Below are 27,178 nucleotides of genomic sequence, written 5' to 3' on the forward strand. Positions count from 1 at the left end.
AGTCGTACGAGCTAGCAAGATCAAAATAATTTGTTGATTTCAAATCATAGACAATATTTAGATTTTAGGTCATTGTTCTTATTAGATAGTGCTTTAATTATCTGAGTTATGTTTAGTATTATGTTTGTAGACCCGAGCTCGAGTGGAGCACGGTGACCTGCCGACACTCGAAGATTTTGTTGTGTATATATATATATATATATATATATATAGAATTAAAATGATATTACAAGTAGCGAAATGTGTTAAAATAATAAAATCATGGAGGGTAAATAATTGATATTATTTCTGGTTCACATGTGAGTTTATATTGAGATTAATATGGGAAGGGTTGTTTTAAAAATTAAATAAATATTTTGAATTACTTTTCTGTTAATATCTGTCTTTTTTTATTTGCTTGACCTTTTATACTCTATGCTTTTGATATTATATCTGTTGATAGTTGTAACTTTTTATATGTGAACCCTAGGATGATAAATTAAAAGACTTAATACGAAAATGTTAACTTGATTTACCATTTTATATGAAAAGAGAATAATTACGATAAATGGATAAAATGGAATACTTAAAGTGAAATAAGAAAGATGGTAAATGCAGAATATTAAAAAGTGAAGACCATGAGTCTATCTTTATACCAGAACTTTATATTGGAGCACTGGACCGCCCACATGTTATTGTGGTAGCGCGGCGGCCCGCGGTCTAGAGTACCTAACTGTACACCCGAGGCGTGGTGGCATGATATAGCCCTCGGTTAGTGTTTATTATGTCTTCCACCGGTGAGGGCTGATAGCCCGTACGTCAGGTGACGTATGCGATAGACTTATACTCTGAGGAGGCTTTTAGTCTATCCATGTGATATTACACTCTGATGATATTGACTCCAGTGAATGATTCACTTTTTAGTTGATTTATCATATTTAGACCATTGATATACATGTTGATATTACCATGATAACTTGTATACCGATTGATTAAATAATAAGATTGGAGAATTGATTTTAATTGATGATGATAAGGTGAAGATCCTAAACTCTAATATAAAAATATTACCTGATTATAGATAACGATAACCGAAGATGATTTTATATATATATATATATATATATATATATATATATATATATATATATATATATATATATATATATAAACAGAGAACTTTAAGAATAATCTAAAGTTGTAATAAAAGATTGTGATTTACTTTACTTCTTTGACTTCTTAAACAAGATTAAATTCATGCACATTTTTCTTGAGTATCCACTTAGTCATTTGGCTAACTTTCTATATTCCTTGGCCTCCAGTTTTGTAGACACAGAGATCCTTTTGATATTAGAGTTGGTCCCGACTTTACATAGAGTTGCTCAAAGATCTCGACGTATTGATTCCTGGTTTGTTTTACTTTTGTTTCGTTGTATTTACATTTTGTAATTCTATTTCAGATGTCGTCTATCTGTATAATTTTGTGGTCTAAAAACTATGATATATATAAATTGATAATTTTTTTGATCTTTCCTCTTATAAACTCATGATCTTTCCCATGTGTTTTCAATATGGGACTATGTTTGTAATCTTGCAACCCCAACAATCCCCCCCTTAAACAAAGGACCATAGGCTTCCCACGTCCGATCCTCGACCCACCAGGTCTTCCTGCCCCTCGGTCCACCCGACCTACTAGGACTTCATTGCCTAATCGCAACTAGGACTTCCTGCCTGGTTAATATTGTACCCACATGGCTCAATCAGACCATAGCTCTTGTGCACAGTTGGCGGTTAAACTCCTAATTGTTGGATCGAAAAGAATTTAGATATCTCCACAATGGTATGATATTGTCCACTTTGGGCCTAAGCCCTCATGGTTTTGCTCTTGGGCTCTACCCAAAATGTCTCATGCCAATGGAGATATCTTTTCTCTTATAAACCCATGATCTTTCCCATGTGTTTTCAATATGGGACTATGTTTGCAACCTTGCAACCCCAACACTATACCCCCGGGGCGTGACACAAAAACTAAATAAAAAAGTTTGAACCGGTGAATTGGATAAAAAAATTTGAGATGTTTCATTGAGTGTTTATAATATTGATGTGACATATTAAAGTGATAAAAAAAAGTCATTTAAAGTTCAACAATTGGAGATGCCTTTATTAGAAGTTTGTCAGAAGTTTGTAAAACTAAAAAGTTGTCAGAAGTTTGTAAAACTAAAAAAGTTGAATAAAAAGCTTTAACTATGGTAGAGGTGAGGTTTGAAGTTTGTAATGAAAACTCAAATTTACTCTTTTATCTCGAAATTCATATAATATATATGAAGTCATGCAACTTATGCTATGAATTGGATTACAAAGAAATTCATTTAAAGCTCTAATCATTAGAAATATTTCAATAAGTTTTTATAATATTGATGTGTTGTATTAAGGACATCCAAACTCTTTTATTTTATCTTTCCTATGTGTCACCAAATATTAAGAATCTAGGTTTTAAATTTCGAACCCAGCTTTCATAATCTCTTTCATCCTTTTTTGTGGGGCCACATAAAAATCCCAAAAACCTTCAAACCATTGGAGATGTTGTGAGATCATTAAAAAAACGACAAGAAAGAGACTTCCAAATTAACATATTTGTTTGATACGAGATGTTAAGGGAGGACTCAGGTATGACGTAGAAGTTAGAGTCAGGGTGACATGGCTATCAAGGTTAAGGGGAGGTGGCAGCCAGCATATCTCTCCATGAGGTGTTGTTATTCGCCCAACGCTAAGGCCTTTGGTATGAGGATAGTTGGCCTATGAGTTGGTCGAACTTAGAGAACCTCGCGCCCCATTCTCGTATTGAGACATCTATCATATTGTTGATCTCTTGCGGCCGGCAAGAAGAGGGTGAATTGCCTTGCAAATGGAAAACAAATACCTTTCTCGATCTTATAGCTTGATTAAAATACTTGTACAAAAGAATTAAGAAACTAATTAAAAAGAAAGTAGAGGTAGATCTTTTGCTTGGTTTGCAATAAGAGGATTGCTAATCTAAGACAATTAAAGCTCACTAAAATTCTCCTTTGGTCAGAGTAGTTTCTTACAACATTGAAAGCTCACAAACAAAGTAGTAGAATAGGAAGAGAATCGTTTACAAGTGTTTTGTTTAGCTACTGGGATTAGAGCTATATTTATAGCACTGTTCCGGGAGCCTGAAAGAGTTTCGGGCACTTGAGTGTGGATAAAATTTTATCCATGACACAACGGATTGTGACAATGTGGCAAATGATAGATTTTGTGGTCCGGGCACCCGAACCGAGCTGATCCAGCCTAGACCAGGGCGCAAGCTCGGGGTGCCCGGATTAGAGTCAACAGAAATGCTGACTTTTACGTCCAAGCTCTTGCTCCGTCTCCATTCGCTTAGGTGATTTCGGCCATCTGGAATAGAGCTCAACCGAACCCATTTTCTAGCCTTCTCGAGCAACCTTCTGCTCCGGCTTCTCGTCCCTCAGAAATGGCGTGCGCCTCCTTCTCGTCGCCAGCGTACTCTTCTACAGCGCCTCGTCTCTCGAATGCACCGAACCCGTCGACTCTCTCTTGTGTCATCCTTCTCACTAGTTGCATCTTTCGCTCGACTTTCTGTGCTCCTAAGTTCATGCACACTTAGACACAAGACATCAAAAGACAAGAGGACCTAACATGACTTGGTTGACCACATCAAAACTACCACGGGGTACTTATAATCTATCTGTTTTTGATGTGAGCAACGCAAGTTAAGTTAGGGTAAACAAAAAATAAAAAATAGGAAAATAGCAAGTAAAATTTTTACCATTAAAAAAATGTGCAAAAATCAAGATGTTACCCTCCCCTAGACTTAACTTCTATTTCTCCCTCTTTAATCATATTAAAAATAAGGGTATGCAATGAAAGTAACTTGAAATAAATTTAAAATAAAGGCTAAGGGATAAAAATATAGTTCCTAGTATCCAGAAAAATCAATAAGTTTAAATTTTAAAAATCTGGATTTTTTACTATTTATAAATAATTTTTGGAAAAAAATAATTTTAGAATTATGTTAAATTGTTCAAAAATTTTATATTTTTTTTTTACAAAAAGTAAGCAGATATTTCCAAAGCTGTGATAAAATTTTCATAAAATTATGGATTTGATTTAAATAATAATAATTTATCTTCGACAAAAAGTTAAATTTTTCAAAAAAATATTTAAAAATAATCTCTAGGCTCAAAAAAATCTTGAAACATTTTCTGAAAATGTAATACAGCGAGTATTTCTACATAAAAATTATTTTTCAAAGATTGAATGAAAATCAAATTTTTAATATTTAAACTATGATTTTTTAGAAAAAAATCATAGAAAAATAATATAATGGTAAAAAAAACTCGAAAATTCTTTTTCGATCGATAACATGATAAGAGTTCACAGAAAAATGAAGTTTGCAAAAATTACTTTGAGAATTATTTTTAAATTGAAAAATGTAATTTTTTTTATTAGAAATTTTATAAAAAATAATTTAACAGTCAGAAAATTTTGAAAATTTTTTTATAGATAAGTGATGAAATTCTTTTTATGAGAAAAATTAAATTCTAATCACTTTCTCATAGAAATCATGCAAAGTAATTTATTTAGTTAATTTTAAGTAATTAATAAAAATTAAATCAATTAAAAGTAGAATATGCATCAAAATTTAATTTAAGCATGATTTTGGAACTCAATATAGGTTTCTATCAACTAACTGGATTAACCAAGAATTTTTTAAAAATATATTTTTTTGATAATTTTCTAATTTGGCCCTTATGGTATCTAAATTATCACTTTAATCTTTGATACTTTTTGAAATTTGAAATAGCAATATTAGAACACGAAGAATTCTTTAGATTCTCTATTTTCTTTGATGCTTTTTCATATTCTATTTGAATCGGTAAAAGTTTGCATATTCAAATAATTCTTTCTCATTCAGTTTTTACTTGAAGTTGGTGCAACAAGACTCGAGTTCCTCGATATATTTTTTATTTTTCTTAAACTCTGCTAATCCAAGACCAAGTCTTGGTACCTTCCTCTAGTTTTTTGTTTCATTGATAAATGACCCAAAACGAAGGATACAACACTATTTGTTCACCCCTATTCAACGGGGATGATTTCTCGTATTGAAAGAAGCTGATGGAAGTGTACCTGAAGATCAATTTCGACCAGTGGTTTAGCATTACCAAAGAATACAAGGTGTCAGTCGACCATAACACCAGAATTCCAATGGACTCGAAAAATTAGAATATGAAGATGGAAAAAAAGGCCTAGATTGACTTCAAGGCTCTCAACATAATCCAGTGCGGACTAACGAAGAGGAACTGAACCGCGTCGACCCACACGAAAACACAAAGGAACTATGTGACAAGCTCATAGAACTACATGAGGGGGCCAATGACGCAAAGGTAACAAAAATAGACTTACTCTTAAATAAATTATTTAACATCAAAATACAGGAAGGAGAATCCGCCATTCAATTGCACGCAAGTATAAAAAACATCCTCAACAGACTCCACACAATCGACCATCAGATGGAGAACCAAGATCTGATAAGGTATGCTCTAAACTCCTTCCCTTGAAATGCATTGTGGGCATCCATCGTGGATGCCTATAAAATCTCAAGGAATTTATCTAAACTAAAATTAGATAAACTTTTTTGTGAATTAGAGCTACACGAATAAACTAACATCAAACCCGAGAAAGATATTACTCTTATTATAGGAACGTCAAGAGAAAAATCTAGTACTAAACCAGAACCTGAAGTTGAGTCTGACTCAGACGATGAAGAATACCTAGTGAACCTGGTAAAAAAGATGTTCACGAGGAGAAAGAAGAACTTCACCAAAAAGGACCTGCAGAAGATCAACTCCACTTCAAATTCCAACAACAATAAGACAAATGTCACGTGCTTTGGATGCAACAAGAAGGGACACTACAAGAACAACTGCCCAAATTTTAAAAAGAAGAAAGTCCTCAAAGCAACTTGGGATGAATCGTCTGCAGAGGAATCAAACGGCAATGAACTGAGGCACATCAACTATCTCACATTGATAGTTGTACGGACCTAAATCGAAAAGTGAATCGGAAGACGGGCCCGAATCCAAATTGAGCTACGAGTCCGCACTCATTTCTAAAGGTTCCGATGAGGTACAGTCTATCTTAAGCAAAATGTTTTTTAAAATTATTGCTTGCTTACAAAAGAAATTGACTATATTTGAAGATCAAATAAATAAACTAAGCAAAGAAAATAAAATACTTAATGAATAGCTAAATTCAAACCCAACAACTAAGCCAACTCAACCTGAAATCTCGACTCAAGTTGCACAACTTGAGGAGGACAATTCCAAATTGAAAAAAGAAGTATTTGAACTAAAACAACTACTAGAAAAAATCATAACTAGATCTAAGTATCTTGATATGATACTTGGATCACAAAGAGTTGTGTACAATAAGTCTAGACTCGGATACAAGTCCAGCCCAACCAGTAAAACATTTATATCTTTAGTCAATCAACATAAAAATCAAACTAAAGTATGTGTTCCAAAAGCGTACTTAACTATACAAATAGGAATCAATCAATACTACATACCTAAGAATAGACTACATTATCTAAAAACAAATAAATCAACCTTAATCTCAAACAAATTAAACCCTCTAAGCTAAATTCAGTAGCTTTAACCAAAGCAACAACTAAACCTAAATTAAATAAAGACAAAATTAATCTAAACACAAATTATAACCAATTCCAGTATAACTATAAAACAAATCTGTTGGTACAGGAAGCATCTGACGATCAAACCTGTGTCTTGATTATGTCAAAGGGTCCAAAGTTAAGTTGTTTTGTTATCTAATATGTTTGAATGAGTTTACAGAAAAATCCTAAGTGTACTTAGACAAAAGTCCTAGGTACGGTTAGGCAGGTGGAAAACCCTAGGGGGAGGTAACCCTAGGTCCTAGGGGGTCATAACCCTAGGCTGGAAGTCTTGGCAGGTCGAGGGCTTCATGCAAAAGTCCTAGAGTTGAGGACTCTAGGTGAAAAGTCCTGGTGTTGCGAACTAGGTGAAAGACTGGGTGGGTCGTGGAGCAGACGCCCAGCGGAAAGTCCTGGAGCCTTGGGCACTGAGCAAAAGTCCAGTTGGTTTCGAGGATCAACTAGAACAGGTAAACTCTCCTGAGTGGAGTAGGTGAGGGTGCGTTCCTTGGTGAGGGAATAGTAGGTGTCGGTTTGACCTAGGGTTTCTGGTCGGGAATCTGAAGTCAGAATCGGACAGTTCGATGACTGTCAAATTCTATGTCTTATTATGTCTTAACTCTGTTTTGCAGGGTATGTTGTAGTAACGTTTTTTGCAGGAAGTGAATTGGAATGTTTGCCTCAAGTAACCTGGAGAAGACCCTCTCGCAGCAAGGCGCGAGGGCGCCCTGGATGCTAAGCAGAGGGCGCCTTCTGGAGCTTAAGGGTGCCCTGGACACTGGCGCGAGGGCGCCCTCAGGCGGATAGGCTGTGAACGGGTCAGAGCTCATCTATGCTGCGGATTCGACGCCGATGAGGGTGCCCTCCATGCTATTGAGGGCACCCTCCACAGGCTATAAAAGACAGTCTCAAGCAGCAGCTTAGGACAATAACGAAATTACAATCTGTCTTCTCCGTGCTGCTCAAAAGACAATCCAGAAAAGCTATAGCAAGACCCCGATGACCAAGAGCTTCAAACTTATTATTTTTGTTGTCAATATAAATTTTACTATTGCTCTAATATTGTACTTAAATTGTAAAGAATTTACGTGCTTATAGTGATTGCCCAAAGTAAACGCTCAACGAGCGTGGGCCTTGGAGTAGGAGTCACCCCAAGCTCCGAACCAAGTAAAAAATCCTTGGCGTTTGCATTTTCCATTATTTACTTTTCCACTGCGTTTAATCAAAAGTTTTCCGAAACAAAAGTGAAAGTCACGAGCGCTATTCCCCCCCCCCCCCCCCCTCTAGCGCTTTCAATTCAACAAAATCGACATAAACCCAAAACCTAAAATCCAAGTCCAATAATTCAGGGGGAGACTCCAAACTAGTTGGCACCTCCAAGATCAATAACTTACCCAAGAGGGCAATTAGGATTAGTCTAAAAAGGGATAAATGTTTAACTTGTTAAATGATACTGGTGAAGTTTGGATGATAGTAGGTTAGGAAAACTCTGTCTATGCTTGTCTAAAAAGATATGACTTCGACCTGGTGCATTTGGCTTAGTGAAACTAACTGAAGCTATCCCTTATGAATTCTAACTGGTTAAACCAAAGTTTTGTATTAAATTTAGTGGATAGGACTATTTAGAAAATTTCAAAGGCATGGTTACTCTAATGAGTCCAAGTGACTCACCATAGCCTATAAGTTTATTCAAAGAATGTCTATTTATTGAACCCAAAACTAAACTTAAATCTAACACAAAGTTAAACACAACTCTAAAATTCAATCTAATTCATCTCACAAAATTATAGAATTCTCTGATTAAAAATATAGATCGGGTGAGATGACTAAGGATTTAATTCAAATTTAAATTTAAATTATAAATTAAATTAAAAATAAAAAATAAAAAAATTAAAATTAAAAATAAAAATTAAAAACTAAAAAATTAAAAATTAAAAATAAATTTAAATTTAAATTTAAATTTTAAAATTAAAATTAAAATTAAAATTAAAGTTAAATTGTAAAAAAAAAGTGCTACCCAAGGCACCTCTTAGATAATCGGAGACGCCCTCGCAAGGGCGGGATATTTTCCACCCCAACCGACTGAAGGCTAGAGTCGGTTGAAGGCGCTTTCCACAGCACATTGAAGGCACCTTTCATGAGGTTGAAGGTGCCTTCAATCCCATTTTTTCCAAAGAACAAAGTGATGCTCTGTTCACAAATTTGGCAACGAGAAGGCACCTTCCCACGATCAATGTCCACCATTTCTTCATCTCTTCCCTTCCAAACCTTGACAATGCCTCTTCGGTACACCCTAACTTAACTATATAGCTACTTTTGGTTGTTTATTTGTTGTTATATGAATGTTTTACATATATAAATTATTTTAGGAAACGACGATATGTTAACCCTAACCCTAGCAATACCCCATCTACTAATGCTAGATTCCTCACTGAACGACTTAGGTTAGATTTTTTTCAGTACACATATGTTGTATTAAAATTTAAGTTTTTGAGTAGGTCCTTTTTCACCAAATAATGTGCACCTATCATAGAGATTGTTGATTACTACCAATTAGATAGTTTAGTTTACTGTAGCCATGCAGTAAATCTAAACTTGTGTGCATAGTTTTACAACAATCTAGTTAAGGTTGATGACTTGACTTATTCTACTAGAGTTTGTGGGAAGGATTTTCACTTCTCTCCCACTCTATTATATGATAGCTTATGACTCAGGAGGTCAGCCTATCTATTTTTATGCTACCCTAGTAGGGATTTGTCATTTGGCAAACCTTACTCCCATATTACATTAAATACTATCTCTATATATTTTTTTATGGAAGAGAGACTACCTACTGTGTCTGATTTTAGGTCGCTCTTCCTTAGGGTCTAGGACTATATTCTATATCGAGTCCTGACCACATACATTTTACCGATCACATCTCGCAATATTGCAATGATGCGACCCTCTCACTCCTTCCTATATGCACTTTGTCAGCGTCTTGATATCGACATCGCATTACACATATTTCATAATATTATTCATGCATTCAGTCTCGTCACTAGGCGTCAAGTTCATATACCCTATTGTCATATTTTGACATATATATTCTCGACCATAGGGGTAGATATGATATAGGGTGCATCCACTCCACTTAGCGCATATGACGAGATTGGTCAACGACAGCTTGCACTAGTGTATATAGAGGTCACCGCTCAAGGGGGACAAACATGGAGAGTGGGACCATAGCCAGACATACCAAGCGAGGTCGAGGATGATTTCCCACCAATCATTTTGGCTGAGGGAGAGAAGTTGCTGACATTCACGACTGAGGAACTCTTTGGACAGCCTTTGACTCCAACCCAACCCTTGACCTCGACCCAGCCCTCAACCTCACTATCCGTCGAGGACCGACTAGCACGACTTGAGGAGTCTTCCTCACAGCTCCGACAATCAGTTTCGGACAGATTCAACACTATTCGAGGAGAGATGACCACCAGATTGTCCTCGCTCCGGGAGGAGATGACCACCGAACTTCAGTAGATTCTTCAAGCGTTGTGAGTACCTGAGCAGTCCCCACTCCCTCCAGCTGATGAGGACCAGATTTTATCATCTTAGTACACTATCATACTTTGTATACTTAGTTGACTTGATCTATATAGTTATCCACTTTTTGTCATCTTATTCGAGTAATCTAGGATTATGTTTCATAGACTAGTCCAATTATTTCCAAATAATTTACAAATCCTAGGTAAATTTTCTTACTTTTATTTTCTAAGAATTCCTATTTTCTTAGTATTTTAAAATTAATTTTAGCATTAGTTTAGATCAAATCCATAGAAAGTATGTTCCTATAGATATAGAATTTGAGCATTTTATAAACACAATAGGTCTCCCTTGATTGTATATTCAAAACTTAGAACTGTGTGAGATGTATAGCCAAATTACTTGGACTTATGATGCTTATATCAGTGCATCGACACAAATCTGGGCGAAAAATACCAAAACTGCAGCGATCAAGTTAAGTAATCCATCTTAGTTAAATACTAACTGGACACATTAACTTAACTTGACTAACCAAGTGAACATTGCTATCTTTTGATAGTCAATTAGTAACTAATGGTTAGACATTTAAGGATAATTTTTAGATGATTACTTTCCTTAAATACATCAGGTTCAGGAAAGTTCAGGAAGAGAATACTTTTAAAAACATTTTTTGTTGTTTTGATAATTTACAAGAATTTTTTAAAAATATGTGGTTTTTGAATGGATATCTTCCTAAAATAATGTTAAGTTCAAAGGAAAGATAATTGTATTATGAAACTTTCTAAAAATCCTATTTTTGAAATTAAAAACTATGTTTAAAACAGTTTTGAAATATTTACTAAAAATTTTCTCCAAAATAATTTAGGATTTTTTTGTTTCAAACTTTTGAACATATTTCTAATTTATAAATTCCTATTACTTTGAAAATATTTCTAAGTTAAAATATTACTGTTTCAAAAATATTTTATATAGTCTAGAATTTGTGCTTAAAATTCATATTTTAAAGGTAATTTTAAAATATTGAAAAAACATTTTTTTTGGAAACATTATTTACCTTGAGAAATATATAATTTTTGATAGTTTTGAAAAATTAAATCACTTTTAAAAACCCGAACAATTAGTTTAACAATTACTTTAAAAATGTCATGGAAACTACTTAATCTTTAAAACCTTAACCGTTATTTTGCAAAAGTTAGCATTCACAACTTGTTAAACACTTTGTTAGATTTTTTTTCAAAATTAAGTGTAATTTTTTTTCTCTCCCAATAAACCTGAAAATTGTGTACTTATTTTGCCAAGGTTTTACTAGTTTTCCATGCTTACTTTGCAAGACTTACTATATTTTTTTTTCTCTATGTAATTTTGATGAATGTTAAAGAGGAGGAGGAGGGTTCAAGTTAGAAATCTAAGAAAATCAGAAGAACTTAACCCTAAAAACGATCAAGAGAACAGACTAACTGCTTTACTTTAGATTTCTCTTAAATCATTTTATATATGTTTTTGCATATTTTTCATAACTTTAACAAAGGTTGTCATTTCCTCAAAAAGGAAGAGATTGTTGGTATAGTTTACACTAACGGTCCAACTCAGGTTTTGATGAATGACAAGTGAGTTAAGGTAGGTGTCTTTGTGATCTAAGTATTTTACCAAGTGTGCAAGAGTTGACAGATCTGAAGGATCTAATACCAGACTGAAATACAGCTAGATCCACAGGACCGAATAGCTGGTGCAAAGTTCAGATAGGTTAACGGGTCGACTTAATATCTGGCGAAAAGTCTGGTTGGGTCGACAGGACCTGACAACCGGCAAAAGTCCAGTTGGATTTGCGGACCTGACAATTAGCATGAAGACCTGGCGGGTCATGAGGCTAGTCAACCGACTGCAAGTTGGTAAGTAAAGGTAAGTCACTGGAGGAGAGTGACTCGGTAAGGACGTGCCCCGGTTGAGGGACGGTAGGCGTTGGTCCAGTTTATGTCTATTTCAAATCCTTAAACTAAGACCTTGAATAGATCCTAGTCTCAGGGAGATAGGATCTAATTACTAAGTATTATTGTGCTAACACTTGTCTTGCAGGTTATTATTTAATTTATTGGACTAACATACTTTGCAGGGCAAGAAGAGTACAAAAAGCCTCGAGTGAACAGTACCCGAGCGCCTTCCAGGAGATGGAAGGTGCCTTCGATGCTTTGAAGGCGCCTTCCGCAGGATAAAGTTCAGATTTCGTCAAAGATAAGGATCGGGATGTTCGGGATCAAATTTGCCACATTAGAGGCACTTTCAAGGCCTTTGAAGGTACCTTCCATGCTTAATAAAAGGAATGCTCGCCCAAGCCATGATATCACTCACTGATACGAACTTTTACACTTTCGATTGGACTTCTGACCACTCCGATTTCCTGCTGTTGCTTCAAAGAAGTTTGTCTGCCACCAAGCTGTGCTTCCGAGTCATTCGACCACTTCTGGTAGACCGACAGTAACACACGAGGGCAATCTAAAGTTTTGGTAAATTTAAATAGTGTTGCATTCTTTGTATTACTGTTTTAAAAAGGGAAATGTAGGCTCTTACACTGGCCCTATCTTTTGTACTCGATCCCCTCTTCCGGTGGTTCTGAAAGAGGTATTTAGTGGATTACCTATTGATAGGTTCGTGGGACTTGGATCTTGGAGTAGAAGTCACCGAAGGCTCTGAACCAAGTAAAAAAAATCTTTGTGTTTGTGTTTTTTTTCATTTTTGTCTACTTTTTCGCTGCATACCTTGTTTTAAAAATAAAAAAGGCAAGTTTTTCAAAACCACGTGATTCACCTCTCCCTCTCATGTGTGACTCGATCCAACATATATGTATGGGTAAGATATGTTCCAGGGATCCAAGTCCAGGAAGCTTACCATTAGAATTAGTTATGTATGTATGAAGAGGATATATTCTAGGAATCCAAGCCCGGAAAGCTTCCCAAATGTTGATCCGGGGAAATCCTATGCCCCGGGGAGCTTACCAAGCTACGATCTGAGTACCGTGTATCACTCTCGTTGTAAGGTTCGGGTGCAGGTACCTTTTGTCTGTTCGTCGATCCAGGGATCCCCTCTCGAGTAGCTCATACTATGGGTAAGATAAGCTCTGGGCAAGTTCGGGGAGCTTATACCATAGTATCAATTTAAGTATGTATGGATAGGGGCATCCGTTCCAAGTCTTGGATCCCTACCAATTATGGTAGGAGCAAGGGGACGAGTAAGATGTTGGATCGTGAAACGTCTGTTGGTTGCTACTCGGAAAACCTAGAGGTTCCACTGTACAAAAATTTTGTACAAAGGTCTGAACCTTTTCCTAGCTACCATGTGTTCTTTTAAATTAAATTTTGGATCGCCTGCGGAACTTAACACGTTTGATCCAAAACTTAATCTATTTGTTCTTTTAGGTTTTGACTTGGATCTCCTGCGGAACTTAACACGTTCGACCCAAATCACCTTAAGTTATTAATTTCATTAAATATTAATTTCCATAATTGGTTCCCAGTACTGACGTGGCGAGGCACACGGCCTTCTTGGATATGGGAGCAACCACCACCGACTAGACAAAACCTTTTATAGAAATCTAATATTTAATTTCCTAAAATAACTTTAGGTTAACCAAAAAGAACAATCAAATCACAAGGAAAAGAAAAAACAAAAGAACACAACATCAAAAAACATATTCGAAATTCTAGAACGTAAGCCTCTTGTATTTGGTATTATTTCCATAAATAACTAGCAAGATGCGGAAAGAAAAATTACTAGTTATACCTTGTAGAAAAACCTCTTGATCTTCTATCGTATTCCTCTTCTAACCTCGGACGTTGTGTGGGCAACGATCTTCCGAGATGAGAAATCACCAACCACCTTCTTCTCCTCCTAGCTAGGTTCGGCCACAAAGAAAGAAGCTTCACCAAGGAAGAAAATCAAAACACTAACCAAGCTCGAAGAGATGCTAGCTTCCTCTCCTCCTTCTTCTTCTTCTCCAAGTAGTATCCGGCCACCACAAGAGCTCCAAGCCTTTGAGAGAGGTTCGGCCACCACAAGAGGAAGAGAGGGAGATGATGATGATGGCCGGCCACACCAAGGAACAAAAGAGGGAGAGAAAATAATAGAGGTTGTATCTCATGAAGGCACCCCTACCCCTTCTTTTATATTCCTTGGCCTAGGCAAATTAGGAAATTTAATTATAATAAAATTTCCTTAATTTCCTTGACATGATTTAATTGAGAAAAATAAAATAAAATTTCCCAAATCAAACTCCAATGGCCGGCCACATCAATGAAGGAAAAAATTAGACAAGTTTTAATCAACAATTAAAACTTCCTAATTTGTTTCCGGAAATTTTAAAAATAAAATTTCTCTTTAAAAATCTCTTCATGGTTGATAAAAGGAAATTTCTATAATTTTAATTTTATCAACACGTGGATAATTTTAAAGAGAAAATAAAATATCTCACCAATCTACAAATAAGGAAAGAGATCTAATCTCTTTCTTTAATCTTTTGTAGATCTTTTACAAGAGAGATATTTTAATTTTAATTCTCTTTAATAAATTATTTCTTCCACATAATAAAAATTAAAATTAAAATTCCTTTTTAATTTGGCCGGCCCCCACTAGCTTGGGTTCAAGCTAGGGCCGGCCACCCAAATTCATACCTAGGCCGGCCCTAGCTTGTTCCCAAGCTAGCTTGGCCGACCCCTATTGGGTGGGTATAGGTGGGTATAGAACTCTACAAATAAGAGGCTACGATAGGGACCGAGAGGAGGAATTGGTTTTGATCTCCCGAAATTAATCCCGTGTTCGCCCTTAACACACAACTTAATTTTATCAATAATAATTCATTCCACTAGAGAACTATTATTGAACTACCGCACCAATCCCAAATTACATTTTGGCTCCTTCTTATTATGAGTGTGTTAGTCTCCCCGTGTTCGAGATATCGAATGTCCACTCAATTAAGTGAGTTATCGACAACTCATTTAATTAATATCTAAATCCAAGAGTAGTACCACTCAACCTTATCGTCACGTCGGACTAAGTCCACCTGCAGGTTTAACATGACAATCCTTATGAGCTCCTCTCGAGGACATTATCAACCTAGTATCTCTAGACACGCTTCTTCTATAATCAACAACACACACTATAAGTGATATTATTTCCCAACTTATCTAGCTTATTGATTCATCGAACTAAATCTCACCCATTGATAAATTAAAGAAATAAATATCAAATATATATGCTTGTTATTATATTAGGATTAAGAGTACACACTTCCATAATAACCGAGGTCTTTGTTCCTTTATAAAGTCAGTATAAAAGAAACGACCTCAAATGGTCCTACTCAATACACTCTGAGTGTACTAGTGTAATTATATAGTCAAGATAAACTAATACTTAATTACACTACGACCTTCTAATGGTTTGTTCCTTTCCATTTTGATCGTGAGCTACTGTTTATAATTTATAAGGTACTGATAACATCATCTTCTGCATGTGACACCACATACTATGTTATCTACAATATAAATTAAATGAACAACTATAAAATGTAGACTATTTGACCAAATGTGATTCTTTATTCATAATGAATGTTTACAAAGCTTAGGCTTTCAGTATACACTCCAACAACGTCGATAGAGAGGGATTGAATATCGATTCGAAAAACAACGAGTGTAAACGCAGCGGAATAAGAAAATTGAACACAGTGGATTTACTTCGTTCGGAGCCTGTGACGACTCCTACTCGAAGGCTCGTACTCCGTGAGTACTTTCGTTGGGAAATTCACTAGCAATTTGAAATATAAATTACAAGTTAAGTACAATATTGCTAATAAGGAAAAATTACCGACAATAAAAAGACTTAGAACAGAAAGGAAAAGCTTGTCAGAGATCGCAGCGCGGCAGGAGCACAAGGAAGCAGATTCTTCGTTCTGAGAGTCGTGTCCTTGAAGCTTGCTCACCCCCTCCTTTTATAGCCCTTTGGAGGGGTCTCCAGAGCTTATCAGATCCCAAAAATTCGGATCATATGAGGAGAGTTCGAATCTGGCTGATCTGAGTCGTCTCCAACTACTTGTTTGACACAGTCATCTTCCGAAGGTCCGAACTCGGAATCAAGCTCTGTCAGTTGCTACGCGTGCAGAATTTGAAGCTCTACATTTGTATCTACAAAATAGAGTTATAAAAATATATGTATAGACATTTTATATAGATTTATGAGTTAGGTCATGTCTTCCCGAGACCAGAACCTAGTCAGGGTCTCAATTTAGAGATCCAAAATGGACCTAAACTGGACCGACACATACTGTCCCTTAACTAGGATGCGTCCTCACAGTCACTCTCCTCCAGTGACTTACCTTTACTTACCTTCCAGACGTTCGGTCAGCCCTTCGACCCGCCTGGACTTTGTGCCAGCTATCCGGTCAGCCCGTCGACCTAGCTGGACTTCGTGCCAAGCGTCCGGTCAGCCCGTCGACCCGCTTGGACTTCGTACCAGCTATCTGGTCACCCGGTCGACCTAGCTGGACTTCTCGCCAAGCGTCCGGTTAGCCCGTCGACCCGCTTGGACTTCGTGCCAGACATCCGGTCAGCCCGTCGACCTGTCTGGACTTAACCTGCATACTCGATCAAAGCATTAGATAATGACAAACCTAAGTTAACCTATTTGTCATTCATCAAAACCTGGGTTAAATCGTTAGTGCTAACCGCACCAACAATCTCCCCCTTTTTTATGGAATGACAACCTGGTTAAGTTAGTGAAAACATATGCAAGAAAAAACAAGTAACAACATGCATTTATGTGGTTTTTAAGTTAGTTTGTATTTTCAGTTTGGTTTAGCTAACTTAACCACCTAACCCTCAATTTTAGCATCAAAAGTAAGCATTATTTAGAACAATTTTGTAAAGTGAAATAATGTCAAGTTAATCTGGGGGAGTTTAAAACATAGATTATTTTGCTTTTATTTCTTAAATCTTTGAAAAAAAACTAAGTCTTGAAAGATAGCTGATTTATAACTTTGTAATTTTGAAAGATAGTTAATTTTTCAAGTATAGTTTTTAAGGTCAAAGTTAAAAATTCAAGTTTTCAAACATAAGTTTTTTTTTAAAAAAATCACTTTCTAAAATAATTTTCAAAACTAAGTTGATAGTAATTTTCAAAACTAATTTTGTCAAATCAAATTGTCAAAATTAAGTACGACCAATTTTTCAGAACTTGATTGAGGGTTATTTTCAAAACGAAGTGAAGTTAAATCGAATTCAAACATTAAGAAAAATGATTTTGAACTTTACTTTTAGTTTTCAAAGTTTGTCACAACTAACTTTGGTAAAGTAAGATCACATTTTTGGAATTAAAATCAAAATAATGTTTCAAAATGAAGTAGTAGGAGTTTTTAAAATAATTTTGTAAAATTCTTTTTCCAAAATTAAATTTTCAAAGTTTAACGTACTAATTTCAAAACCATGATTTAAAATATTTGAAAAGCTCAGTTTTCAAAGACTAAGTAGAATCGAATTTTCAAAAACTGAGAAGATATTGTTTTCCAAAACCTAAGTAATTTTGAACTTTAAAGATTTTGATTTTATTCCTCTCCCTAAACCTGACATCAAGTCAAATGTCTAACCAGTCAGTTACTGACTGACTGTCAGAAGATAATAGTTTTCACTAGGTTAGTCAAGTTAAATTTAAATTGAATAACTTAACTTGATTAATGTATATCTTGTATTTAACGCCAGACTTATATTGATGCACTGAAATAAGCATCTTAAGTCTTAGGCAAGTGGCCTATGCATCTCACCCCTTTTCTATGTTTGTCAAACACAAGCAAGGTAAGCCTAGGGTGTTGGTGAGATGCTCAAAAACTAGTCCTATAGGTACATGCTTTCTAAGGAGTTTGAACTAGTCTAAGGCTAAAACTGTTTTAAAAATCTAAACATAGGGAAGTTTTTGAAAAATAAGAATAGAAATAATTTTAGCCTAAAAAATAACCATTTTTGAAAACAATTTTGTAATTTGAAAATCCTAGTCTATTAAACACATTCCTAATTTTCTACGTAAATTACTAAATTCACTTTCAGGGAGTGGTTTGGTAAATATGTCGGCTAAATTTGACTTGGACTCAATGTATTTGAGTTCAATATCACCTTTAGTGACATGGTCCCTAATAAAGTGATGTCTAATTTCAATGTGTTTGGTTCTTGAATGATGCACTAGATTTTTTGTTAAATTAATTGAACTAATATTGTCAATTAAGACTTTTACATTTGTGATATTTAAGTTAAAATCTTTTAAGGTGTGCATCATCCATAATAATTGGGCTACACATTCTCCTATGACTATGTATTCTGACTCAGTTGTAGATAGCGCAACACAGTGTTGCTTTCTACTAAACCAGCTAACAAGTGATGGACCTAGTAGTTGACATCCACCACTTGTGCTTTTGCGGTCTAATTTGCACCCAGCATAATCTGAGTCAGAATACCCTATTAATTCAAAGTTGGTGGTCCTAGGATACCAAATTCCTACATTTGTTGTTCCTTTAAGGTATCTAAAAATTCTTTTGACTTGAGTCAAATGGGATTCTTTAGCACAGGTTTGGTATCTAGCACACATACTAGCTGCAAATAAAATATCAGGTCGGCTTGCAGTTAAGTAAAGTAGACTACCTATTGCACTCCTATAATACTTTAGATCAACTGGTTTTCCATTTGGGTCATTGTCTAAGATTGTGTTTACTACCATGGGTGTTTTAATTTCTTTTGTATTTTCCATTCCGAATTTTTTAAGTAATTCTTTAGTGTATTCGTGTTGATAAATGTAATTTCCTTCATTTGTTTGTTTGATTTGTAATCCTAGGAAATAAGTTAATTTTCCTACTAAGCTCATTTCAAATTCTTGTTCCATTAGATTAGTAAATTCTTCTAAAAAATCTGAGTTAGTTGAACCAAATATTATATCATCTACATATATTTGTGCTATAAATATATCGTTATTTAATGATTTAACAAACAAGGTCGGATCAATTTGACTTTGGTTGAATCCTTTGGATGTTAAGTAGGAGGTTAACCTTTCATACCATGCCCTGGGTGCTTGTTTAAGTCCATATAATGCTTTCTTTAATTTAAAGACATAGTCAGGGTGTTCTAGACTTTCAAATCCAGGAGGCTGACCTACATAAACTTCTTCTTTTATTAAGCCATTGAGAAAGGCAGACTTAACATCCATTTGGTATAGTTTGAATCCCTTATGGGCCGCATAACCTAGTAACATTCTAATGGATTCTAATCTAGCTACTGGGGCATAGGTTTCATCATAGTCAAGTCCTTCAACTTGACTGAACCCTTTGGCAATTAGCCTAGCCTTATTCCTAGTAATTTCCCCAGTTTCACTTAATTTGTTTCTAAATACCCATTTTATTTCTATTATTTTCTTATTTTTTGGTGGTGGTACTAAGTCCCAGACTTCGTTACGCTCAAATTGAGCTAGTTTTTCTTGCATGGCTATGATCCAGTCTGGGTCAACTACAGTTTTGGGTTCAATATTTGAGATTAAAGAGATTTGACTTAGATTTCTAAATGATGATCTAGTTTGGACCCTCAGGTCTGGGGCACCAATTATTTGATCAGTTGGATGGTTTGGGTTCACTCTTATAGTTCTAGGGGGTTGATTTTCTTGAGGTTGTTCTTCTTCTTCATGATTTAAGGGTTGATTGGTTTCTTCTTGATTACCTTGAGTGAACTCAATTGGTAGGAGTTGGGTTTGTCCTGGGATTTCTTTGGATTCTTCAAATTTTACATTTGTTGTTTCTTCAATTTTTAATGTGACTTTATTATATATTCTGTAACCCCTACTATTTAGTGAGTATCCTACAAAAATTTCATTTTCTATTTTAGAAGTAAATTTTCCTAGATGTTCTCTGGTGTTTAGGATAAAGGTTGGACACCAAAATACTTTAAAGTACTTTATGTTGGGTTGTTTGTTATAAAATATTTCAAAGAAAGTTTTATTATGTCTTTTATTTAATGTTGTTCTATTTTGTACATAGCAGGTTGTACTGACAGCTTCTGTCCAAAAATATTTAGGTAAATTGTATTCATTTAACATAGTTCTAGAGGCTTCCAGTAAGGTTCTATTTTTTCTTTCTACAATTCCATTTTGTTGAGGGGTTTTAGGGCACAAAAATTCGTGATGATAGCCATTTTTAAGATAGAATTTGTTAAAGTTATGATTTTTAAATTCTCCCCCATTGTCACTCCTAATTCTTTTAATTTTAAGATCTTTTTCGTTTTCAATTTGTTTGCAAAAGTTTGTAAAGATTCCAAAAGTTTCATCTTTATGTTTTAAGAATTTTACCCAAATAAACCTAGAATAATCATCTATTATTACTAAGCAATATAAGTTTCCATTTATTGATGTGACTCCATGAGAGTCAAAAAGGTCTAAATGTAGAAGTTCTAATATTGAGTTGGTTTGTGGCTGATTAGTTGGTTTGTGAGTGGATTTTGTTTGTTTACCTTGTTGACAAGCATTACATATGGTTGAATCCAAGTTAGGTAATTTTGGCAAGCCTCTAACTAGTCCGTTTAATTTGCTTATATTTCTAAAGTTGGTGTGAGACATCCTCCTATGCCATAACCAAGTTTCTTCTTTTTGTGTTAAATAACACTTAATTGAAAAAGTGGTTAAGTTGATGGCATAAATGTTGTCTTTTCTAAAACCTTTTAGGCTTACAGTAGGATTATCTAGATGTTTGATTAAACATTCTGTAGATAGAAATTTAACCTTATACCTAGTATCACACAATTGACTTATACTCAGAAGATTATATTTAAAATTTTCAACAAATAAAACATTTGTAATTATAAAGTCTATTTTTAATTCAATACTACCTATACCAATTACCTTGAGTTTCCCATTGTTTCCAAAGACAACTGTTCCTAAGCTTTTGTAAGTGAGTTGAGTGAACTTGGTGTGATCTCCAGTCATATGTTTGGAGCAACCACTATCCAAAATCCACTTGGTTTCCTACAGTAAGTAGGAATTAAAGTTAGTTTTTTAAGATTATTTTTGAGCAAGCATTATTTAAGTTAATTTTAAGTTTTGAATTTTGATAAATAAAATTTTAAGAAACTTTAAGTTTTAATTTTTAAAATAAGTTTTTAAGTTTTTGAAATTAAGATTATGAAAATAATTTTTAAGTTTAAAATTAAAATTTTGAAATTAATTTTTAAGTTTAAAATTAAAACTTTGAAATTGAGTTTAGAATTAAAATTTTGAAATTAATTTTTAAGTTTAAAATTAAAATTTTGAAATTAATTTTTAAGATTAAAATTAAAATTTTGAAATTAATTTTTAAGTTTAAAATTAAAATTTTGAAATTAATTTTTAAGTTTAAAATTAAAACTTTGAAATTAATTTTTAAGTTTAAAATTAAAATTTTGAAATTAATTTTTAAGTTTAAAATTAAAATTTTGAAATTAATTTTTAAGTTTAAGATTAAAACTAAAAATTTGAAATTAATTTTTAAGTTTAAGATTAAAACTAAAAATTTGAAATTAATTTTTAAGTTTAAAATTAAAATTATGAAATTAATTTTTAAGTTTAAAATTAAAATTATGAAATTAATTTTTAAGTTTAAAATTAAAACTTTGAAATTAAGTTTAGAATTAAAATTTTGAAATTAATTTTTAAGTTTAAAATTAAAATTATGAAATTAATTTTTAAGTTTAAAATTAAAACTTTGAAATTAAGTTTAGAATTAAAATTTTGAAATTAATTTTTAAGTTTAAGATTAAAATTTTGAATTCAAAATTTAAATTAATTCGAGATTCAATTAATTCAAAATTTAATTTAAAATTTAAATTAATTCAAAATTTAATTAATTCGAGATTTAAATTAATTCAAAATTTAATTTAAAATTTAAATTTCAAAATTAATTTAAACCTTATTCATCTCACCCGATCTAAATTATCAATTAGGGAATCCTATAATTTTGTGAGATGAAGTTGATTTGATTATAGAGTTTGGTTTAACTTGTGTTAGATTCAGGTTTAGCTTTGGTCTCAACAAATAGGCATTCTTCGGATAAACCTCTAGGCTCTAGTGAGTCATCTGGATATCATTAGAGTAACCATGCCGTCAAAGTTTTCCGAATAGTCCTATCCACGGAGCTTAGTACTAAACCTTGGTCTAACTAGTTAGGATCCATTTAAGGGTAGCTTCGGTCAGTTTCACTTGGCCAAATGCACCAGATCGAAGTAATATCTTTCTATCATCCAAAAACTTCACCAGTACCATGATTCAAGTTAAACCTGGTCCCTTTTTAACTAATCCTAATCACTCTACCGGGTTAGTTTGTTTGGGTTACCCTGTCGGGTATGTTAGTTTTGGAGGTGCCAGCTATTCTGGAGCCTCCCCTGAATTATTGACCTTCAATTTAACCTTTTTGATTTAGGTTTATGTCTATTTCTTTTATAGTTATAATTAACTTGGTGATAATTTATATTTTGTTGAGTTTTAAAATGTTCAGATTTTGAATTTTTTGATTTAAGTTTATATTTTGATTTTTGATTTTCTTTATCAGATTTTATATAATATATTTTATCTTTAGGTATATAAAGTTGATTAAGTCCTACTTGCGTGGTTAAGCACGCTTTCGGGACCCAAGCTTTACGTGTTGGTTTGAATTGGGTTATTAATGATTTAAAGGTTTTATTTGAGTTCGACTTATATCCGAGTCCGGTTTTATTATAACACGCCTTTTGATTATTCAGGATTAAGTCTAGATTTTTTGATCTTGTAGTGAATTTTTCTAACATCTCTTTTAAATTGTTAATATCATTTTTAATGATAAATTCTCCTCCTCAAGTGTTAGATCTTGAGTTGGATTTGAATTTTTGATTTGTTCCTTGAGGTCTTGATTTTCCTCAAGGAGTGATTTGTTTTCATTTTCTATTTTAACTAATTTATTATTTAAGTAGGAAATAATTTTAGAAAATTTTTTGTTTAAATCGAAATATACCTCTTCCAGGCCTTCGGAAACGAGTACGGACTCGTGGCTCGATTCGGGTTCGGACTCGTCTTCCGATTTGTCTTCTGATTCAGCTTCGCGGGCCATTAGCGTGAGGTGGCTCTGGTGCTTCTGATCTTCTACCTCCGATTCGTCCGAGGAGGAGTCGTCCCATGTCGCTTTGAGAGCCTTCTTTTTGGTCGGCTTCGGTTTGTCGTTCTTTAGTCTCGGGCACTCGTTCTTGTAGTGCCCCTTCTTGTTACATCCGAAGCAGGTCACGTTCTTTTGTTCCGTGGGAGAACTAATCTTTTGAAGATCCTTCTTGCTGAAGCTCCTTTTTCTCCTGGTGAACATTTTTCTTACCAAATTCACTAGGTATTCTTCGTCTTCGGAATCTTGGTTGGAATCTTCTTCAGATTCAGGCTTGCTCTTCTTTTCTTTTGAGGAGCCTGCAAATAAAGCAACACCTTTCTCGGCTCTAGCATTAGTTTGTTCATACAGTTCTAACTCACAAAAAAGCTCGTCTAACTTTAATTTAGATAAATTTTTGGAAATTTTGTAGGCATCTACGATCGATGCCCACAAACTATTACGTGGAAAAGCATTTAGTGCGTACCTTATTAAGTCTCTGTTTTCCATCTGGTGGCCTATCGCGTGGAGTCCGTTGAGGATGTCCTTGATCCTCGCGTGGAGCTGACTTGCCATTTCTCCTTCCTGCATTTTTATATTAAAAATTCTATTTAAAAGTAAGTCTCTTTTTGTTACCTTCGTGTCGCTCGTTCCTTCGTGCAGCTCGATCAATTTGTCATAAAGCTCCTTCGCGTTCTGATGTGGTCCGACCCGGTTCAGTTCTTCTCGTGTTAGACCGCAGTGTAGCGTGTTAATTGCTTTGTTCTCAGTCGATGCCTTTTTCCTCATGTCCGGAGTCCACTGTTCCGGGTCTAGTGGATTTCCGGAGTTGTCCACTGGAGGTCTGTAGGCTTTTATGACGCTGAACCACTGGTCGTAGTCTGTCTTCAGGTAAACCTCCATTCTTTTCTTCCAGTACGAAAAGTCGTCCCCGTTGAATAGGGGAGGACGTACTGTGCTGAAGCCTTCTAATTGAGACATGTTAATCTGCACACACGAAATTAAGCAAAAAAAAATATCCCAAGACTTCGTCTTGGATTAGCAGTGTGGGAAGAGTTTAATCAAAATGAACTAAGTTGGTGTTGCACCAATTTAGTCTTAATTGCAACGAAAGAAAATATCCAAAACAAGTAATGATACTAGTTTGGACTTATGCGAAAAAACTGAAATTAAAAGGAAATTTTCACCCTCTGTCTGATTGGTGGTTGCACCAAATCAGAGCGGTACCCGCTCTGATACCACTTGTTGGATCGTGAAACGTCGATAGAGGGGGGGTGAATATCGATTCGAAAAACAACGAGTATAAACGCAGCGGAATAAGAAAATTGAACACAGTGGATTTACTTCGTTCGGAGCCTGTGACGACTCCTACTCGAAGGCCCGTACTCCGTGAGTACTTTCGTTGGGCAATTCACTAGCAATTTGAAATATAAATTACAAGTTAAGTACAATATTGCTAATAAGGAAAAATTACCGACAATAAAAAGACTTAGAACAGAAAGGAAAAGCTTGTCGGAGATCGCAGCGCAGCAGGAGCACAAGGAAGCAGATTCTTCGTTCTGAGAGTTGTGTCCTTGAAGCTTGCTCACCCCCTCCTTTTATAGCCCTTTGGAGGGGTCTCCAGAGCTTATCAGATCCCAAAAATTCGGATCAGATGAGGAGAGTTCGAATCTGGCTGATCCGAGTCGTCTCCAACTACTTGTTTGACACAGTCATTTTCCGAAGGTCATAACTTTTGACTCCGAACTCGGAATCAAGCTCTGTCAGTTGCTACGCGTGCAGAATTTGAAGCTCTACATTTGTATCTACAAAATAGAGTTATAAAAATATATGTATAGACATTTTATATAGATTTATGAGTTAGGTCTTCCCGAGACCGGAACCTAGTCGTGGTCTCAATTTAGGGATCCAAATGGACCTAAACTGGACCGACGCCATTTGCCAGCATCGTGTCCTCACGGTCACTCTCCTCTAGTGACTTACCTTTACTTACCGCCAGACGTTCGGTCAACCTTCACCTGCTTGGACTTTTCGTTCACCGGTCAGCCTGTCGACCTAGCTGACTTCGTGCCAAACGGTCAGTCGACCCGCTTGGACTTCGTGCCAGCTATCTGGTCAACCCGTCGACCTAGCTGGACTTCTCGCCAAGCGTCCGGTCAGCCCGTCGACTCGCTTGGACTTCGTGCCAGACATCCGGTCAGCCCGTCGACCTGTCTGGACTTAGCATGCATACTCGATCAAAGCATTAGATAACGACAAACCTAACTTAACCTATTTGTCATTCATCAAAATCTGGGTTAAATCGTTAGTGCTAACCGCACCAACAAAAGATATGTCCCAAGCGAGCCCAGGCATTTTACTTAAGAAACAGTTAACTTCATGTATGGGACAGTGGTATAATCCGGGGACTCACGCCCTGGGAGCGCGCCTAACCATAAAGGCTTATGTTCATGTGTATGTTTATGTTATGTATGTTCATGCTCATACCTATACTCCTATGCTCACATTCACGTCTGTGTTCATATATATTTATCTTTATACCTATGTATGTTTATGCTTACATCTATACTCTTATGTTTACGTTCATGTATATGTCCTTGCATGCAGTATGATTACATTCATGATTTAGTACGCATATGTAAGTAAAATACTTTATTATGAATAAAGATTTAGTTAAATTAGAATTCCCATTTGGACACATAGATATAAGAACTAATTAATGTATAGTATAGTTTGTATATGTTGAGTCTTTCGACTCACAGATTTTAACTATTTCAGGTAATGAGACGAATGAGGCAGGAGACATTGACAGGTGAGCAAGCTTGCGGGACAATGACAGCATAACCCGAAAACCTTCTAGTTTAGTTTCCACATTAGTTAAATGTTTTTCTTTGAAAAATAAATTCTGGAACTGTGACCGGTACTTAAAGTTACTAGTAGTTAATGTTTTAAGAGCTATTTATATACCTTAGTTAAATTCAGAACCTGTTATGGATATGTGTACAACTGAAATTATATATATATATATATATATATATATATATATATATATATATATATATATATATGATCCTGTCCGAAAGCTGAATCAACGGACGCTGGGCACGTGGCGCTCCCCGAGTCACTGACGTGGATCTCCGACCGGTCGTACGGTCCTCCGGCGAACCTGCACAGAAGTCGGGCCGGGAAGGGGTTCCCGACGGCGACCCTCCGACGCTCAAGTCAGGCAAAGCTCAACAAGAAAGTGGCTCCAAGAATCGTAGAATGCGTACCTCCGGCGAAGGATATGAGCCTTTATATAGGGCTATGGAGAAGCGGGTGCACACATACCAAGGTGTAAACGTGTCCTCAGCCCATACCCCAGTAAAGGTCTGTCAGTGAGCTTACCTGACCTCATACTGCTACAGTCCGAGCACGTCTTCGATGGGACAGCGGAACCCCCTGTCATAAGATTTGGAGTACGGCCTAGTCCTAGAGCATGACAGCTGTCAAAAGATGTTCCTTGTCCTTCTCTCCCTACTCCATGCCGGGGCGTCCGGCCGGCCGGCACTCACATCACGTCCGGCCCTCCATATGCACTAGTATGCTTGGGAGATTCTCAATAATGTGCTATGTGGGGACTGTTCGCAGTATGCTACCTTATGTCTTCGCCCGAGCGTGCCATCCGCTCGGCCCTATGATCCTGTTCAGCGAGCGTCGGAACCCCGACTCCAGCCGGGGCACCTTTTGCCATCATTTAGCCACCGGTGGGCCTTCCGGGCGGTCGACCCACCCTTATCCGGTCGGGCACCTAGCACTTTGACTTCCACGTGGAGTTGACC

At 35.5% G+C, this 27,178-nt stretch overlaps 1 protein-coding gene across 5 annotated transcripts in view; it reads left to right on the forward strand.

Annotated features, from left to right (window-relative positions):
* LOC122036683 (ethylene-responsive transcription factor CRF1-like) overlaps nucleotides 1-27,178 on the forward strand; it is a 52,161-nt gene that overhangs the window by 685 nt on the left and 24,298 nt on the right. Inside the window, exons 3-4 of one of the 5 annotated variants that reach the window (XR_006127419.1) lie at nucleotides 1,302-1,388; nucleotides 26,136-26,169. The exons of 1 other annotated variant lie outside the window; for it this stretch is intronic. The gene's annotated coding sequence lies outside the window, so the exon portion shown is untranslated. Of the gene's footprint in view, nucleotides 1-1,301; nucleotides 1,389-12,329; nucleotides 13,113-26,135; nucleotides 26,316-27,178 lie in introns of those variants that run through there. 3 more of the 5 variants (XR_006127418.1, XR_006127420.1, XR_006127421.1) reach the window with 3 other exon arrangements.

Source organism: Zingiber officinale, unplaced genomic scaffold (assembly GCF_018446385.1).
Source record: "Zingiber officinale cultivar Zhangliang unplaced genomic scaffold, Zo_v1.1 ctg192, whole genome shotgun sequence".
Classification (NCBI taxonomy): Eukaryota; Viridiplantae; Streptophyta; class Magnoliopsida; order Zingiberales; family Zingiberaceae; genus Zingiber; species Zingiber officinale.